The following is a 13066-nucleotide window of genomic DNA, read 5'->3' as shown; positions in this document are numbered from 1 at the left end:
GTTAGTATCTAGGTTTATGTCTTTTATGTAGGGTTTTCATTATCAATGTATATTCAAGCTTAATTACTTTGAGTTATTATTGGTGTTATGTGCATATTTAAAGTGGTCATCGTGATTGTTAAATTTAACGTTCATATTAGGTTTTTTTTTCTTTATCATCTTGGTTATATGTAATATTCATATTTAGGGTTTGTCATTGAGGTTATTGTGGCTTATTCAATGCATATTTGTTCATATTTAGGGTTTGATACTTTGTTGTTACATTGTACATTAGGGTTTCGGTCTATCATTCTCATTAGTAATATGATGGTTTGTTATTAAGGTATTATTGTAAGTATTATTTATTATGGTAGTTTATTATTAAGGTATCATTATTATGTAGAAATTTACTATTGGATATATAATATTTACGTGGTTTAATGTGGTGTATTAGTGGTATGTTTTCCCTTTCTATTTAGTTATTTGAAATTTTGGTGAAATCTAAAAATATAAAAAAAACAAAAAAAATAAGGAGAAAATTCTTAGAATATTTTGATTTGACTTTCACTTATTATCTCTTGTTATTTCAAAATTCAGCAAAATGTGAAAGAAAATATAAAAATCAGAAAAGTAGAAAAAGTCAAGAAAAATACTTCGAAACTTAAAAATCATTTTTTTTTTTAGATCCAAAAAATACTTAGAAAAACCCTATGAGATTTCCAAAATTTGGGAGTGTATTTTGTAAATTATCTTCGATTTTATCCCTATGATTTTATTGCAGGGGTATGAGCCTTCGGGCATCACGTATCCTAAGCTCTGAGGGAATATATATGTATATATTATATTTATTTATTTATTTTTCATATGTATTTATAAATTCCTAAAAAGGAGTAATTTAAAGACTTATTAGATTAACTTAGGGATAATTTCAAATTAATTAGGTACCGTTCGTAAGAACGGGCGCGTAGGGGAAGGTACAAGCACCCATTTGAAATTATCCCAAATTTGGGAGTGTATTTTGTAAATTATCTTCGATTTTATTCCTATGATTTTATTGCGGGGGTATGAGCTTTCGGGCATCACGTATCCTAAGCTCTGAGGGAATATATATGTATATATTATATTTATTTATTTATTTTTTATATGTATTTATAAATTCATAAAAAGGAGTAATTTAAAGACTTATTAGATTAACTTAGGGATAATTTCAAATTAATTAGGTACCGTTCGTAAGAACGGGCGCGTAGGGGAAGGTACAAGCACCCATTTGAAATTATCCCTAAGTTAATCTAATAAGTCTTTAAATTACTCCTTTTTATGAATTTATAAATACATATGAAAAATAAATAAATAAATATAATATATACATATATATTCCCTCAGAGCTTAGGATACGTGATGCCCGAAGGCTCATACCCCTGCAATAAAATCATAGGGATAAAATCGAAGATAATTTACAAAATACACTCCCAAATTTTGGAAATCTCATAGGGCTTTTCTAAGTATTAAAATACTAGTTGGGAGGTTTTTGGATCTAAAAAAAAAATGATTTTTAAGTTTCGAAGTATTTTTCTTGACTTTTTCTACTTTTCTGATTTTTATATTTTCTTTCACATTTTTCTGAATTTTGAAATAACAAGAGATAATAAGTAAAAGTCAAATCAAAATATTCTAAGAATTTTCTCCTTATTTTTTTGTTTTTTTTATATTTTTAGATTTCACCAAAATTTCAAATAACTAAATAGAAAGCGAAAACATACCACTAATACACCACATTAAACCACGTAAATATTATATATCCAATAGTAAATTTCTACATAATAATGATACCTTAATAATAAACTACCATAATAAATAATACTTACAATAATACCTTAATAACAAACCATCATATTACTAATGAGAATGATAGACCGAAACCCTAATATACAATGTAACAACAAAGTATCAAACCCTAAATATGAACAAATATGCATTGAATAAGCCACAATAACCTCAATGACAAACCCTAAATATGAATATTACATATAACCAAGATGATAAAGAAAAAAAAACCTAATATCAACGTTAAATTTAACAATCACGATGACCACTTTAAATATGCACATAACACCAATAATAACTCATAGTAATTAAGCTTGAATATACATTGATAATGAAAACTCTACATAAAAGACATAAACCTAGATACTAACAAATATTATATAAAAATATCCCCCAAATAATATTATATGTCAAAAAAAATTTACACTTTAAATATTGAGACAAGTTAATAAAACTTCTACCATAATAACAAAATAAAGTAAAAATATTAACATGAATAGGAACTGTAACAACAACTACTCCTTAAAATGCATTATTATATACCATAAAACACTTTAAACTAGAATGAATAAAAAAAGGTACAATAAAATTCGATAAAAATAAAAAATCCTGCACAAACATGAACAACTAAAATAATAATAATATTCAGTATTTTAAAATATATGGCAAACACAATAAAAATCCAGACTTGAATGAATCTATCCACATACGTATATATATACATACATGTATGCCTGCAAAAATAAACAACAATTTTAGTGTGTCAAATATACCAAAACAAATAAAGATGTAAAATAAATAAAAAAAAATAAGTAAATAAAAATAACACAAAATGCATGTGTATGACAGTACGTGTGTGCTCTGTCCATGTACAGTGTTTGTGTGTGTGTGCAGGTATAGGGAGGCAGGGGACTCACCGTGGGATGGTTCCGAGGTCCTGGGGGTACCGCCGGAGTTAATGGGCGGCGACGGCGACAGCGTAGGCGTCGGTGGCTGGGAGTGAGGTGTCTTGTGATGTTGGATTGCAACTATGATGAAGCCGTGGCTGGTGTGGTGTGGTTCTGGTCGTGGAGTGTCGCAGAGAGCCGTGAGGCTCTGCCGGAGCGTGGCTGTGCTCGTGGGGTTCTGGCCGTGGAGTGTTGCAGAGAGCCGTGAGGCTCTGCCGGAGCGTGGCTATGCTGGTGGGCGGGGAGCGACGGCGTGGCGGTGCTGCGGTGCTCTGTGCAGCAGAGGAGCTTGGGGCTCTATTCTGCTATAGAGTGAGCCTCGAGTGGTTGGTGTTAGCAGCGGCCGTGCGCCGGGTCTGCTGGTGTTAGCAGCGGCCGTGCGCCGGGTCTGCTGGTGTATGGGTGATGGCTGGGAGGAAGGCCAGGCGGCCGTTTGGAGGAGTTGTCAAGCCGTGAGTTGGTTGTGAGGTGAGCGCAGGGGGCTGGCAGGGAACCAGGATGTAATGAGAGAATGGAGAGATGAGGAGGAAGGGAGGTTGAAGGGGTGAGAGATCCGGCTATGAGTGTAGCGCCCCCCCCGGCTGTCCTTTTGGAGAGAAGAAGAGGGTCCTTTTATAAAAATTTTTTAGAAACCCTAGCTCCTTTCTTTTCCTTTTTTGGTTTATTGTATCTTTATTATATTTTTTCTTTTATACCTTTATGGAAATAATATATATGAGCATAATTACTAATATGGTAATAATGATATAATAATAATAATAATAATAAGGTAAAGATAATAATAAAGTGAATATAGAAATAATGATAATAATAAATGATAATAATAGCAAGAGTAATAAAAATTAATAATAATAGCCAAATAATAATAATGTTAATAAAAATAATAATAATAATAATAATAGTGGTAAATGTAGTGGTAAAAATAACAAATAGAAATAATAATAATAATAATAATAAATAAATAATAGTGATAACAATAAGCTACTTATAGCAATATAGGAAAATAATAATAATATAATAATAGTAATAATAATAAATTACTTATATCAATATAGGAAAATAAATAATAATAATAAAATAATAGTAATAATAATAAATTACTTACATAAATATAGAAAAATAGTTAACAATAATAATAATAGTGAAAAATAAAAATAAAAATGAAAATAATAATAATAGTGTAAATAACAACAATAGAAATCATAGTAATAATAATAATAATAATAATATAATAGTGATAATAAAATAATAATAATAAAAATAACATAATAATAATAATAATAATATAATGAGAAAGGACCCCTTGTTCCATTTGGTTAGGACAAAAATAAGGTGTCTACAATTATGATTACAGAAACAAAAAAAAAAACTACAGAATATAACATAGCTTCTTACAAAAAAGTTGTACCAAAAATGTCTTAGCATGATATAAGAGTAGATGGTGGATTTTCTTAGTAAATATCGTTCACAAAAATCTCCTGTTGGCTATTCCCTAGCCTGGATAATTGGTCTTTCTATTGTTATAATTTTGTCCTCTTTAAGCTGCATTTAAGTATTATTTTATTTTCCTTTTATGTCGTGTTCTCTCTAAGTGGGGTGCAAACGAACTTTTTTATCCCACTTCAATTTGAGCGTCTTAATAAGTCAATTAATGAGCTTCTAAACAGGCTTAAACTGAACCTATAAACTGGCCTGAAACAAGCCTTGAAACTGACTGTTTATGAGGACAAATGAGCTGACAACAGCCTTGTTTAGGCTTGCTTGTTTAATAAATAAGCCTCAAAATGAGGTTTGAGCATTTATGCAAATTATGGAGCCCGAACAAGCCCGTACCAGGTAGTTCTGATGCAGGACTGATTGGCATGAGAAAGTAAACAGAAAAATAAAGAGAAAACAAACAAAAAATGATTGAAAATTGATAGAAAAAGGGGAAACTGAAGCAAACCCAACTAGGGTTCATTTCTCAACATTGCAAGCTGCTTCTCATAGTTATACACGAAGCCTTTATATAGGATTTTCTCCTCAAACTAAACAAGGAAGCTTACTTTTAGAAACTATATTAAAGCCCCTAAAAATTAGAAAATCACATAATTGTAAAATTGCTAAAAACTGAAAATTACATAATTAGAAAACCTTATATTATGTCCATGCTCGTGGAAGATGCAAAGGTCTCGCTGAATTTGATCCGTATCAATCCCCCCAGAGTGGTAAATCTCATCACTGGCGACAGAACATGGGTGTGCTGCCCCAAAATTATGCGATGCAACCCATCCTTGGTCACCCATGCGGACTTAGAATTAGGGTGATTGGTGGTTTTCTTCAGTTGTCATCTGTAACCTTCTTGTGTAGTTGCTGCATGCTTGTCCTCTAAAATTCTCTCAATACGATTTGTTGATGAAGGTGGAAGAGATGGAAGAACAGGAAGCAGACTTGATGGAGGAGCTGCTTCACAAGGAAAGATATCTGCAGCACAAAGGAGGCTTGAAGCTGCCTCGATAAGGAAGCAAGTCTTCAGCATGGAAATAAAGCTAATGCTTATTTTTTATGGTAGCTCAAGTGCAACAGCATTAGGGCCTAAATGATGGATAATGGGAAAAGGACCAGACAAATGTGCAGATGACTTCTTAGTTCTTATAGGAATGTTTGGAATAACGTTCAGGATGGATGCATACCATCAGTCACCCCCATTATACTCGACTTGCCTAAGGTGAGTATTAGACCCACATTATATTCGACATGTCTATGGAGTGTGTTAGCTGCACGCTTATATTGAGAGGCATTCGTAGTGATCTTTTGCCTAATATCAGCATTAAGGTCATGATGCATTAGGCAGAAGACTCAGCTCAGATGAGCGGGCATCAAGTGACAAGGGAATATAAGGCCAACATGTGGTAAGGGGAATAGCATAGACAATCTCAAAAGGGCTCTTTCCATTAGACCAATTCACTGAATTATTATATACATACTCCGCAGTGGGTGACAAACAATCCCAATTTATCCCATAATGAGTAACCATCTCAGTTTGGCCACAAATATTTGAGGATTGGAAAGCGGATGAAAACTTTTGCTAGATACTAAAGAGTTTTCACAAGGTCTTCCAGAAATGGCTGACAAATTCCACATCTAGATTGGAGACTTTTGATGTAGCCAATCATAGAGCCTCGCAATCTCATGAAAGAAGAGTTTGGCAATGTGTGACTCATCTCTGGTTTTCCTACTTGGTACAAAATAGGCCATTCTTGAATACCTATGAATTACCACAAGAATGGATTCATAACCCTTAGAATTTTACGTAACCCTAGAATAAGGTCCATGTGTGGGGTCTGTTTGACCAAATCCATTGATGGCCATGGTAATAAAGTTAGGACTCGTAATCTGTGGAGCAAAAGGGTGAGGACGAGCGTCCACAACATCAGAAGGAAACTTGTACACATCCTTAGGAGAGAGACTAGGCATATCAACCTTTGGCAGTAGACCAAAAGAAAGTTGTTTATGTGCCATGTGTCACGAGCTAAGCTTGTTCAGGGTATTATGCTTGCCTGTGACCGCTTATCTCGTGTGCTTGGGATGAGTTTCCATCATGTAAATAGTAGTGTAGGGTTATTTTCTGCTAGTAAAGTCTTTGTAAGCCAAATAAGGCAGTATAACTCCTCGGTCACTTTGATGTTTCCTAGTGCCAGGATGATAATTACATAAAAATCTCTTTAGGGGAGGGTGAGTGTTCATCAGTCATTGTAAAACTCACTAGCAATTGTCAACGTGCTTAGCCTACTTGCCTCTCTCGCTAAGTACAGCATGTCAACAGAGGATTTGTTAATGAATTACGTTTGCTTCAATGTTTACTGCTTGCTTACCACGACATTCATGAATTGATTACTGTTTCCGCTGCTATCTGAATGAAGGTTAATGAAAGTGTTTCGTGGATGAATGTTGGTAAATGATAGGCTGGCTAGTTAAACAAGAGTGCTTTAGCTAGCGTCGCATGGTCCTTCACCAGGGTGTGAAAATAGGTGGACCGTGACATTTGGTATGAGAGCCAAGTCGGTGACATTTGGTGAGAGCCCAAGGTTGATTTGCTACGTGAATTCGATTGCTTTCGTTGTTGGATTTGGGAAGATTTGGTAAGTGACCATGGCACCAAACACTGCTGAGAGGATTAGTGTGCTGGAAGCATAGGTTGAGACAACAACCAACACTATGGCCGCGGAGGTGGCCCAAATGAGAGAACTTGTTGATGAGGTGATGGGATCACAAAAACATCAAACAGGTTTGATAGGCGACATGTTAGAGGACTTTCGCCACACAGTTGAAACTTTGCAGTCGCGGATGACTGATCTGAATGCAAAGGTGAATCTGATGGTTCTTGCTATGGGGAACTCCAACACTCCGGGAGTTAGCAAGGCCAAGGTGCCAGAACCCAGGACGTATAGGGGTGCCCGAGATGCCAAGGAGTTAGAGAACTTCTTGTTTGATGTGGAGCAGTACTTTCGCGTTGTGAGGATGGCCTCAGAACAGGCAAAGGTGGATACTGCGACCATGTACTTAGTTGGTGATGCCAAACTGTGGTGGCGTACCAAGTACAGAGAAATTGAAAATGGAAGTTGTGTAATTGATAGTTGGGCAGACTTGAAGAGAGAGCTCAAGACCCAATTCTTTCCTGAGAATGTTGAGTATAATGCAAGGAGAAAATTGAGAGATCTCAAGCATACGGGGTCAATCAGCGAATATGTGAAACAATTTTTTGCTTTAATGTTGGATATTCGGGATATGTCGGAGAAGGACAAGTTGTTCTATTTTCTTGAGGGGATGAAACCGTGGGCAAGAACTGAACTTTATAGGCAAAGGGTTCAAGACTTGTCAACTGCTCAAGCGACTGCAGAATGCTTGACTGACTACGCTGGTGATGATACCGCTTCGTCCAAACAGTTTGGCAGAAAGGGAAACAGTGGAAAGTCTTTCAAGAATGGCAAACCCAAGAGTGGGGGAGCCGACTCTAAATCATCAACCTCAAAGGAAGCTTCGTCGTCTCAAGGGTTCAACACACCCAATGGAAAGAGGAAGAGTAAAATTTTGTGCTACTTGTGTAGTGGGCCTCATAGAGTTTTTGAGTGCCCTCACAAAGCATCACTTAATGCTTTACAGGCTTCCATTGCAGAGCAGGAAGTGGAAGACGATGAGGAAGAGGATGATGCCCCGAGGGTGGGTTCAGTGCGGCTGGTGGACACAGAAGTCAGTTCAACAGAGCAGAGTTGAAGATAATGCAACCTGACAAACATGACGTTGAAGAGATCCTTGCAGACAGAAAGTTCATATCCTCAAGGAAGAAGCGGCAGAAGTTCCTAGTGAAGTGGAAATGCCTTGATGACAAAGAAATCAGGATTTCTGTGGAAGATATTCAACCGTTCGTGGACAAATTTGAAGTGTACCTACCGCCAAAAGTCAACGAGGACGTCGACCGCATAAGTGGGGGAGAATGTCACGAGCTAAGCTTGTTCAGGGCATTATGCTTGCCTGTGACCGCTTATCTCGTGTGCTTGGGATGAGTTTCCATCATGTAAATGCTAGTGTTAGGGTTATTTTCTGCTAGTAGAGTCTTTGTAAGCCAAATAAGGCAGTATGACTCCTCGGTCACTTTGATGTTTCCTAGTGTCAGGATGATAATTACATAAAAACCTCTTTAGGGGAGGGTGAGTGCTTATCAGTCATTGTAAAACTCACCAGCAATTGTCAACGTGCTTAGCCTACTTGCCTCCCTCGCTAAGTACACCATATCAATGGAGGATTTGTTAATGAATTACGTTTGCTTCAATGTTTACTGCTTGCTTACCACGTTTTTCATGAATTGATTATTGTTTCCGCTGCTATCTGAATGAATGTTAATGAAAGTGCTTCGTGGATAAATGTTGGTAAATGATAGGTTGGCTAGTTAAACAAGAGTGCTTTAGTTAGTGCCGCACGGCCCTTCACAAGGGTGTGAAAATAGTCGGACCGTGACACCATGCAGTGGTGATGAAAGTTGCCTAGGACAGGCTTCTGCACATGCTTCATGTGGGAAGAATTGGAGTACATACTTGACATGGCCTTGCAGTCACAAGCATATGACTAGAGTTGAGAGCACCTTGTTTTGTTGAAGATACGTTTGATAAGTACTGCCTCAATTTCTTTCTCCATGGTTGCATGCACTTCTTCTAAGTTTCTAATGGTCATGATGGGAGGGAATATTGGTAAATTGATGAAATGTGCTGATACAATAATGAGTTCCTATGTTGCGGTGTGGTTTGTGAGGTGTAATGCGGGCAAGCATCACAATGAGGGTGTTTTTTATTTTTTGGAATAAAAAATGCAAAGGGGCACAATGAGTAAACTTGGGCTATGAACCACCAATAGAATCCGTACCTTTTCTTAAGTCACAAAGACTACCAATATGTGTCCTAAATATGATTGGGTTGACAAATCATGGCAATTTGATGTGTGTAATTCGGAGACCATTGATGAGCTCACTCTAGATAATTTCACCAAGAAGCCAACTAGTTGTTGAAAGGAGGGGTGATGTCCATGAATGAGACGATGACAAAAGAAGAAATAAATATTGTTGAGCAACAACTATTTTTTTTGGTCCTCTTGTTGACACTGAACTAGATCAAATTAAATGAAGGCTGGTTGGTTCTGTTTGGGTACAGTCAGGTTTGAGTCTGGGTTTGATCTAGGGGGTAAGATTATAATAGAAGTTGGATTGGGCTTATGTGGGATTGCTTGGCTGGATTATGTTAGGTCAATAAAATCTGGGTTTAGTTGTGTAATGGTCTGAAATATGGGTACATGGTTGGGTGGCTTGGGTCAAGGACAAGTGAACAGAGTTGGATAAAATGAAGGAAAGCGGGTAAAAGGAGAAGGTTAGTGGCTTTCAACCTGAGCTTCAAGAAGTTGGGCTGAGGGTTTCAACAATTGGTCGAGATCAAGAATGACATTCCAGGAATGATTTGACAATGATGGCATCTGGTGTGGATCTCAATCTGTGACAACCTTAATGGGCATGAGCCTCTAATGACTTGCTACCAGTTGACGATGAGGAGGATTTGACAAACTTGCTCCAGTTAAGAGCAATCAATTGTTCTTTGACAAAACAACCATGCAATCTTAAACTTATTTGAACAAACATCTATTCCATCAGCAATTTATTTTTTCTATTCGTCTGCTTACTTCTGTTTTGGCAGCAACTCTCTCTCTCTCTCTCTCTCTTGTCTGGGGCTGCGTCGCATTTCTTCCTTCTCTTAGCACTGTAAAGTGAAAAGGACTGATATTGTGGGATTGATTGAACGGTTAGGGTTTTGTTATTGTTGGTTGTGAGGTAGAGTTCAGCTAGAGCTTAGAGGGTGAAGCAGGTTGCCATTGGTGTGAGTGATTCAGAAGGTTGCAGCTTGAAATCAAGTTGATAGGTATCATGTCTAGGGAAGAAGGTTGATGATGTTTGACAGTGAGGATCATGTTGATGCTCCGATGCCAATTAATGTAGGACTAACTGGCACAATAGTAGGAAACTGGAAAAATAAAGAGAAAACAAATAGAAATTAAAAAGAAATTAAACAAAGAGGGCAAAAGCAAACTCCATTAGGGTTTAATGCTCAACATTACAAGATACCTTCTATCATTACATGTCAAGCCTTTGTATAGGCTTTTCCCCTAAAACTAAATTAGAAAACAATATCAGATCACTACAAGTTGGAAAATGACATAATTGTGAAATCTTTAAAATCTGAAAATTACATAATTAGAAAACCCTAGATTATAGTTATGCTTCTGGTAGACACAAAGGTCTTGTGAGTGCGTTCCCTATCATGTTCATGAACACCTGGGTTCATTTGCAGCTGTAGTTCTCTCTAGTATCAATGGCTCATTGGGGCCCTATTTCTCCCAAGGATCAATATGTGAATTTATTTTGTGTCTTAATCTATTCATCCTTGTTGACCCGTGGCCAAGGAGAATAAAGAGTTTTTTATGGCCGTCTTAGTTCTCATTTTATCCTTGCTTCTTCCTTCTTCGTCTTCCATTTTAATATAATTCTCTACCAATTGGGCTAAAAGCTGTTATGAGAAAAGAAATCTAGATTATCAATACGGGGTTAGGGTTTCGAATGTAGCCGGCGTTGCTGCTATACTGCCTTAGCAGTGTTTGGACGCTGATGCCAATATGCAGTCAATGGCCCTATTCGTCTCTTTATTCCCGTCTCTTTCACTCTCACGATACTATTACTCCCTTCCCTTGTGCGTTCCCTACAATGAAGATTGGGTTAGGTTTTGATTTGGGACTAGATAAGGGGGAGGGGAGATCATCGTTGCTTGTGGTCTAGAAGAATGATGTTTGTTAAATGGGTAAGGTTAATGGAAGAGGTTTTTTTGTGGTTTTTCGAAGGATTGATGGTTTTTAGTTGGATGGAGAGGGATTTTTGGAGTTTTCGTAAGGTATTACCAACTATTGGCTATTGATTAGGTGGGCGGTGGGAAGTTCTTGGAGTTAGGGTTGGGTTGGAATTGTAGAAGATTTGCTGTGTTCATTCCTGGCGACACAGAAGGTGAGGGATGGAGAAGATTCGTGAATTTTTTTTTTGCGATTTGGTGAAGGAGTTATGAAAAGATTTGGGAGTTATGGCTGTAGATGACCCACGTTTTAGATCGTGGAGGCAGGTTGTGCTGAAAGGTAATATATGGGGAAGCGAGGGTCAAATAGCCAAGCCCTCTTTGGAGATCGAGGTATGGCAGCTGTTAAGGAGGATAGGTGCTGTAGGTGTGGCGGTGTAGTTTACATGAGCAAGGCTGAGCTTCCAAAGTCAACAATGGTTGCCATCATTTTGCTCGAGCCAACCATAGCCAAGCGAGGAAGGTGTTTGATGAGAAGAGAGAAAATTCTGGTGCGTTAGGGACAAAGCTTTTAAGGAAGGACTCTAAAGGAGAATTTAGCATAGTGGAAAACTCTCTTACAAAGAAGCAGGAAGGGAAAGGAAAGAAAATAAGGTTAAGAAATGGGGGAATATTTTGGATTCAGAAAGTGATGATTTGAGTGAATTTGACTGTGGTTGGGGATTATTGTTGGATGAGATTCACAAACAATACGGGTACGCTTTTGATTATTGCAACGAAGTAGGGGATTTATTTTATGTTCAGCCTGCCCCACTGGAAGGTTTGGAGGGAGCATCTATTTTTGAAAATGATGGTTTAGTCAACATATCACAGGGTAGGGATGGAATATTGCCTACTCTTGTGGAAGAAATTCCCAAGGAGGATTTAGGAGCCCAAGATCTTTTGGATAAATTGGATTTAAAGTTGAGTGATATTGGAGGAAACGAGGCTCGTGGATGGTGGCAAAAGCTGTAAGTTGAAGGGTCAAAGAGAATTAGCAAGTTTGAAGAGTTCGGTAAATTATGATGGAAAGGGTTAAAAAATGGGTTTTCTTGGCTAATTTTATCTAGTTTCATGGTGTGATCTTTGGGGTTTTTTTTTTCTTAAAAAAAAAATTTCTAGTCTTTTGGTGTACTCTCTGTCCCCACATGTTGTACCTTCTTGTTTCTCTATCTAATATACTTTCTTTTATTATCATATATATATATATATATATATATATATAATTCTCCACCGACTGTATTGAATTTAAAGAACTATAACCACTAGCAACTAACATGAGCATGGAAAATTTGTACGATTGTACTCACTTAAGCACAGGTCTTGCAAGGTTTGTCGTTGATTAAATGATAATTTATCCAAACCACTTGACATCCCTTAAGCAGAGTTAATAAGTTAAATAATGTTATGCTAGTAACTACTCCATTAGAGCATGCTTGTCGCTACAAAAAGTGATTTATATGCACTTATGGAGCTTATGTAGAAAAGATCATTGAGAACGTGTGAAGTTCCACTTTTTGATAAGATTTTTAAAATATCATCTTGAAAGCTGAAAGTGCAAGTGCTGGCACTTTACCCCATTTGCCATTAAGCATAAACAAGCTTTGCAGTGTCGAGGTAGAGGCATTTTGGATTATTTTCATATTGATGAATAAGTAAAGTATGTCAATTCGTTCCTTATCCTTTCGGTTTGTAAATGGCTTGTTTTCATTCTCACCCATGCTAGACGCCAATGCCATGGAGGGTTTTGTGCAAGTCCTCCTAACCCCTATCACTTAATTTCTGCCACTATTCTACTCATCACCCAAAGCCGTTGTATCTTCCAAATCACTGCTGTACCACAGACCGCCACAACTCGTTCTCAACTGTCGACGCCATCGCACCCGCTCTAGTTCGCCTTCCACTTCCAATTTTTTCCACAAA

General features: G+C 37.2%; 1 protein-coding gene across 2 annotated transcripts in view; it reads left to right on the top strand.

Annotated features, from left to right (window-relative positions):
- Window positions 1–13066, top strand: part of LOC131149132 (chaperone protein dnaJ A6, chloroplastic-like) — a 47126-nt gene that overhangs the window by 12548 nt on the left and 21512 nt on the right. The gene's annotated exons all lie outside the window — the stretch shown is intronic.

The sequence above is a fragment of the Malania oleifera genome, chromosome 2 (genome assembly GCF_029873635.1).
Source record: "Malania oleifera isolate guangnan ecotype guangnan chromosome 2, ASM2987363v1, whole genome shotgun sequence".
NCBI classification, from domain to species: domain Eukaryota; kingdom Viridiplantae; phylum Streptophyta; class Magnoliopsida; order Santalales; family Ximeniaceae; genus Malania; species Malania oleifera.
Note: the sequence above shows the minus strand (reverse complement) of the source record. Positions and strands in the feature narration are given on the sequence as shown.